This window comes from Meleagris gallopavo, chromosome 1, assembly GCF_000146605.3.
Source record: "Meleagris gallopavo isolate NT-WF06-2002-E0010 breed Aviagen turkey brand Nicholas breeding stock chromosome 1, Turkey_5.1, whole genome shotgun sequence".
Taxonomy (NCBI): domain Eukaryota; kingdom Metazoa; phylum Chordata; class Aves; order Galliformes; family Phasianidae; genus Meleagris; species Meleagris gallopavo.
The window spans coordinates 80999926-81007103 of record NC_015011.2 but is presented as its reverse complement, the minus strand read 5'-3'; the positions used below and the strand labels follow the sequence as shown (position 1 = coordinate 81007103).

Below are 7178 nucleotides of genomic sequence, written 5' to 3'. Positions count from 1 at the left end.
CTGCAGCCACCACCAGGCTTCCCCTCTGCTTTGGGCTGAGCATACCACGGGACCTCAGCCACCCCTAATACGTCTTGTCTTCCAGAACCTTCACTATCTTCATATCCTTCCTTTGGATGCTTTTTAATAGCTTATATATATATAATTATATAATGTCCTTCTCTCACCAATAATATATTGACTTGGTCTTCACATCTGTATGAGTGTCATCAACACATGTTGCCACAAACTGTGGCCAGTCTTACTTAAAAGGATGACAGATTCCAAAAGCTGGGTTGAGATCTAAGGCCGTACAAGGCAACAACTGAGCATATTCAATGTATTTCAGAGGTTTTCTATTGAATGCCATCACAGGAACAGAATGGGTTGCAGAAGCAGGACAGCAGTTGATCTCAATATGTATTATCTCAACAGTGCACAGAGCTTGAGGAGAGCTCTGCTTTTCTTTGATCCTCTTCAGTTAGAGAGATGAGTAATTTTTCTCTATACTCTATATTTTTCTGCTGCTTTTCTGATTGCATCTGAAGATGACAGAAGTCTGCAACAGACTGGAAGCTTAAGGATCCTCAACAACTTGCATAGAATGTCTAAGGGGGAAAGGGACTTCTAGAGGCCATCTTGTCCAAAGTTTTCCTCCTGCCCCAGTGAAAGCTCTGGTTTACATCACCCATTTCACTGCCATTCCTCTTTCCCCTTCTACAGGAGACATAGCCAAAGGGATACTGACAATGGTTCTGAAGCTAGCAAAAGCTCATTGTATAATCAATTAATATAAAGATGTTATAATTAAGAAATAAGCAAGAGAGTTCAGCAAAGCAGATTATAATAACAAAAAGAGAATAGATAGGATGCTTACTCACATCCTGAGCTCACTCCAGAGGGGGGATCTCTAGAAGATCCTTTCCCCCTGGCAGTCAGCTCTTAAATGGGTCTAGGAGAAGTAGAGTGAGGCTCCACCCCTTCCGGCAGCACAGGTGAATTGCCTTCACCTGTGCTCCCAGGGCTGACTCATTGCTTGCCTCAGGTGATCAATCAGAGGTTCAGGCCGTGATTCAGCAGTTCCCATACACTCTTGCTTGGCTGGTGAGCTGGAACTGGTGCAGCTGAGCGAACCTGGCAAAAAAGCTCTCTCTGGCAACAGAGTGGGATTATGACGACAAAGTCCACACCTTCCTTTCTGGGGTTGTTGGAGGTAGAATGTTCCTCAAAAGGGGCCAGGTAAACCAAGGGAAATAGCAGAATAGAATTCTTGGCAAGTGAGAAGTTTTGAGAACAGCTACGTCCTGCTTTTGAAAAGGACTGAGAGTCAGTTCGGAGGAGATGTGTAGGTCCTTTGCCTCCTTTGAAACCAAGCCACATTCAAGACATGGAACTGCCTCCTTGGGCCCAGTCTGAAGGCATTTCAAGAATCTGACTGGACCTCTGAAATCATTGGGCTGTGCCTGACAGCTGTCTTGCATCCCATGGTATCTATTAGAAACATTAAAACTGTAGCATTTCTGAAAAACAAAACAAACAAAACAAAAAAAGAAAACAAAACAACAACAAAACAAAAACAGGCTATTTTTAATGATATTTGACTATAATTTAGTATTTTGTTACCACATCAAAATTGACAGTTGATTTGATGATTTGATGATTTGAACTTAGTGTGTTTTCATAGGGAAAAGGGAATTATTCATTTCAGTTTTGGCACATGAAGGCATTTTTACTTGTCAGAAAGTAGCCTGAAAAAATATTGAAGTTGCCGTTTTTTAAGAAAGTTATGTTCCTTTTCTCCATGTTCTAAAACGTACACATGTGAATATTCAGACGTGTATTTCTTAAGATCCTGATCTGGGAGTTTTGCTATAGCCAAAAGCATGAGCTGTAAATCCCCAGCTGTGGATACTGCATGGCTATGCTAATGTTATATACTATTGTATATGAATGATACTTTTCTTGAGGGCCATTTTATCAATCTGTTGACCTTTGTAGGGCCACTTCTAAACAAATTAAAATTGGGACTGCATCTATGTCAGTCAGCTGGCAATGAAGCTTACCCATCCTATAGTGCTGTTGGCCACTGATGGAGGCTCTAGAGGAATGTCACTGTTGTGGCTCTAGTGTTGTCATATGACAGTGTGAGGTATATGCCTTGGGAATCAAGATGCTTGGTCATACAGTCATCTTGTTGCACATCTGGGCTGGGTGGTTGACGAATTTCTGAGCCCAGACAGATCGGTTAGAGTTTCTCAGCAGGGAAGACTCCAGCCAGTCTGGTGACAGTCTGCACACAACTGCCTGGCTTCTTGAAGGTAAGAAGCCTGAAGGCTGGGGTAAGACTTGTAATGAGCAGTGGTGGACCCTGTTTAGTCCACGAATTCCCAGGAGTGCTCCCTTCACCAGTCCTTCCTTAAGATTTCCTTCCTCAGAAAATCAGGAAGAGTCTTCAACCCGCACTAAGTGTGATTTTGAGTTCTCCTGCATCTTCTTTTCCCTTTGGGTGCCTGAGGCTTATGCCACCAGGAAGGCAAGGAAACCTCTCAGAGCGGTGTGAAGGTATGAAGGTATAAATTAATGTCTGTGTGTGTGTGTGTGTGTATGTGTAATATGCCCCCATTTTCTTCCAGCTATTTAGTTAGACCATGCCATGTCTTTCTAAAAGCCCATTTCTAGGCAGTTTCCCATTCCTAGCGACTGTAGGTGCAATTCTGAGGAAAAGCTTGTTCTAGAATGCACATTTCATGCTTGTGTATCTAAATGTGCTTAAAGCCCCCACAGAAGCCCCAGGGGAGTCTCGTTTCCTTCATGGACCAAAGGTGAGGGTACATTTCCTCCATATCTGGAAATAAGTTTCCTGCAGGTCTTCCTTCTGCTTGTCACTGAGTGCGTAATCCCTTCCAGAAAGACTCCCACACCCTGTTGGTCTGGTATCAAGATGCATCTATGATCACATCTATTCCCCATCTCTCTTCACTCATCCATTAAGATTCCCACATCAACTCAGGAGACAGCATGACCAGCAGTAGAGTCATACTGAAGCATTGCTCAAACTTGACTCAAGCTCTAGTACCAATCCTTCCTGCTGTTTGGGGAAACAGTCAGTTCAGTGTTCCTGAGAGTGTGTCTCCTGGTTTGAGGAGAAATTTTAACAACTTGGTTTGCCTTCTAAAAAAACAAACAAACAAAAGCACAAAACAAGTAGTGAAAAGCCTTTCCCGTGGATGCTAGGGGACAGCAGCAGAGGAGGACCAACCTGCTGAAGAGGGCCTAGTGAACCTGAGTACCTTGTGGTATGAAAGCCATGCATGAAAGCAGCATAAGCATTGCAATAAAAAAAGGATGACTTGACAAAGTGGGAGGTGGTGAAGGCTGGAAGGTGAGTGTGTGATCCTGAGATCAGCCCTGTCATTGCCAGTATCACTTGGGTCTCGGACTCTCCTGTTTCTCCCAGATCTGTAAAAGGTGAGCCAGTTTGGGAGAGGAGTGGCAGAGGCATGAGAATGAGCCGCTTGGTGAAAATCAGTGAAACTGTTGGGGGGCTGGCTGAAAGGTAAACAGACCTTTATCTGGCAGGCAGAATTTTGCAAGTGTTGACAGATATAGTCCATGACAAAATTCTAGACAGCTGGGCCTAGAGATGGCCCTAGTGTTTGCTGTGGGTCAATGTGGTGTGAGTGGAGGCATTGAAGCACTGATAAGAAATCTGTGCTGCTCCTCTGCCCTATTTCTCATGAGGCTTTTCCTAATTAGTTTTGCACTTTTGAATAGGCTTCTGCAAATGTTTCTGCTAGAGTTCATTGGAAAAAGACCAGGAAAACTAGCTGTGAGGGCTCACACCTTGTGAGGGAGGATGAGAAGCTACGTGACCGTCACTCATCATGAGGGATCATCACTCATAATGAGGTACAGGGGCAGTGAGGACTCTTGGGCAAGACCCAGGTAGGACCAATTGCTGCATCTTGTCATTCCAACCCATTCCAGGGTTGTCACTGCCAGTTGCACACAGAAAGTTGTGGCTTGGGCCACTGGCAGCACAGTGAGCTGCAGTGCCTAGAAGTGACCCCTCACCCTCAGTCACTGAGAATGCAGATCAGACATGAGGTCTGCGAGAGGGACTGAGCATGCTGCACTTTGTTTGCAAGCAATGTGGAGAGGACTTTGCTGAATAATAAGATGGCTTTGTTGTGCCACAGGAACCTTCCAGGCTTCAGCCTCCTACCTGAGCTGCACAAGAGTAAACTGCTGTATGCCCACAGCCTGCCCATTTGTCATACTCTCTTAGACGGAGGTGTCAGGCATTAGATGTGAGGCAGATTTGGATCTCTTCTCTGCTGATGGTAGGTGAGAAACAGGATGCTAGTTCCATGTCAAAATACTCCTCTGAGCCTTTGTGGAGAGGCTTATCCATGGTGGGAGAATCCCTTCTTTTCTACCCCACACAGGCATCGGAGGAGTGTGGAGACAGTGATCCTTCACTGCATTATGGAAAATGGAGAAGATAATTGTTTCATATGCATTGCATGCAGTCAAAAACGAGTTGACAAAACGGACCTAAATTTCACCAGGAAGAAGTTATGACAGGAGGCCTTAGTTTCTCCTTGGAGCTCTCAATCTGCTCCATGTGGAAAGCTGGTAAATAGAACCAAGCTGTTTGCAGCAAAATTAGAGATTTTTCCAGGTCCCATATGGTTTTGGTTAAGAGAGAGCAGACTTCAGTGAGAAACAGTGCTCAGGAAGCGAGTAGGAACTTAGCTTATGTCTGCATTTCTAATTCTGGTTTGTACAATAATTCTAATTCTCAGCCTCAGTTGCTCATTGGCAATGCCCACACCCTGTTTTTAGATCATTCTGGGTGTAATTTGCAGAAACCTATTCTGTAGTTTTTAGGCACTTGTTCAAGAGTGAGCTCACAGTGAGCTTGGTGGGCCTTGCCTACTGAATGTGTTTAATCAAAGTCATCAGTCTTAATCATAAAATCATAGAATGGCCTGGGTTGAAAAGGATCTTAAAGATTATCTAGTTTCAACCCCCCTGCCACAGGCAGGGTCGCCAACCACCAGACCAGGCTGCCCAGAGTCTTAGAATATTGCATCTCATGGGTGAATTGGTACTGCAGGGAATGCTGTAGGAGCAGTATGAAAAGTTAAGAATGACATCTGCTATGAAAACAGCAGGGCTCAATCGGCAATGCTGAACAGTAGGGCTGAATGGCACTGTTGACATCTTTTGTAGTTTTTAAAATGCAATATTTAACAAAATTTGCATCACTTAAAAATTTGTTTTTTAAAGCTGCTGTATTGCAACAGTTCCGTTCTATTCAACCACTTCTCTGTTGCATGCAGTGTCTGTATGATTTTGACCATTCTAAGTTTAGTTCTGTAGCAAAAATCTTTGGTGAACAGCATGAACCCGTACATGCTGAGGAGAGTAAGGGATTTTTATTTACTATTTTATACTTTTAAAGAAAAGGACTGAGGACTAGTCATTGTGAATAAAAGCAAATACCCAGGAAAACCACTAAAGGCCCTTCAGAGTAGTGCAGATCCCTCCAGTCCTAGGGAGAACTTCACTCTTTCAATGTGAACGAACAGGTAGAATCTCTTTCAGGCATTTGGGGTGGGCTGGGAAGTGATGGGTCTTGCTCTCACAGCTCTAGCGCAAATCCATTACAGTTAGTGGAGTGGGAAGTCCTCCACAACAACCCCAGAATGGCTCAGGTTAGCAGGGTCCATTTGGTCCAATCCAGTGTTGGTTGCTTCAACCCAACTCAAGCAGGGCCACCCAGAGCAGGGTGCCCAGGACCACGTCCAAAACTCATTTCATCTATAGCAAACTGAAACACCACAGCCCAGCCTTCCAAGCACACAGCCCCAGCAGCCATTCCTGGTGATGGTCAGACTTAACAGCAATCACACCGGGATCCCCCAGAGAAAAACAAATGCACAAAGACACCTGTCACGTTCTTTTGTCTCTTTTTTTTTTTTAATTTATTCCTTCATATTCAAACTTCACAAACAGTGTGAACTTGTACAATACCTCAGAAAGTGAAACTTACAAAAAAAGTGCTGGTAACCATTAAAAAAAAAAACAAAATAACAAACATCATTCTTAGCAACATCAATTACTCTTCCACACAAAACAGAAACCTTGTAAAATTTATTTCCGTATTTTTTTAAGGCGTAATACTTCCGTATAAAGTATATGCAAGAGATAAAACTTCACAGTATTCCAAAATGTCACAATAATAATAATAATAATATAGTATAATGAAGCGCTACAGTTAATTTTCTTTTTTTATTTTTTTCCTGTTTTAAATAACAAATACAAGTCACAGGTAAATATACGTGAGAAAAATACGAGGCTAATATTAAATGGCAGGTAAGGATACTCTCACTGTAAGAAAAAACTGGCAGGATGTGTGTATTTATTCTATATTTTAAAGCACTTGATAGAAAAGGCGTATGCAAGGTTATTTTTTTTTTTTAACAATTTTCTATTTGCTTGTTTTTGATAACTGACATACCATTTACAGAGTATAATGAGAGAAAAAAAAGGAACTTAACCCCTCAAAACTGTTGACCTGCTCTTCACATCATCACAAACCATATTTCTCCAGAGATGTCCGTATTGCAGTGCACGTGTGGAGCGTGGCGGGCAGGCGAGCAGCAACGTGAGCGAATGGGGCTCAGTGGGGCCACATCCACGGGTCTCCATGCAGGCAAGGCCGCTGCTGAATGCAGGGAGTTGCTGGCGTGGAGACCCTGGGATGCAGCCTGGGGTGCAGCTTCCCATTCATTCCACTCTGACCGTTGGGAATTTTCCTCAAAATGAAAGCGCCCCATTTGTTCCCCTCCACTGCTCACCAGTTTCGCCTTCCCCTTTTCTCCCTGCGTGAAACAGAGCAAAGACCGACCCAGAAATTTCCACCCAGGTCCCCGCTGATGCCACGAGGAAGCGGAAGGTGATGGCCGCATGCTCGGTCCCGTGCCACGTTGTGCAGAGTGGCCCCACACGCCCGCACATCTCCACTGGCAGCCACCGCTCAGCCCATGGGTAACAAAAAGACAGCAGATAGCATTAACACATCAGTAAGGTGCTCAAAGAAAAAAAGGTGGCTCCCACTCTTGCACTCTTGGCATGGGAAAGCCACGTAAGGTGCTTCAAAAAGGTTTTTTTTTTCTTTTTTTCTCATT

General features: G+C 43.9%; 1 long non-coding RNA gene across 1 annotated transcript; it reads left to right on the top strand.

Annotated features, from left to right (window-relative positions):
- Positions 1–1710: 1710 nt before the first annotated feature.
- Positions 1711–4968, top strand: LOC109369356. The gene is made up of 3 exons (XR_004161624.1): positions 1711–2297; positions 2415–2541; positions 3214–4968. It is a non-coding gene; the product is annotated as an uncharacterized LOC109369356 (long non-coding RNA).
- Positions 4969–7178: the final 2210 nt, after the last annotated feature.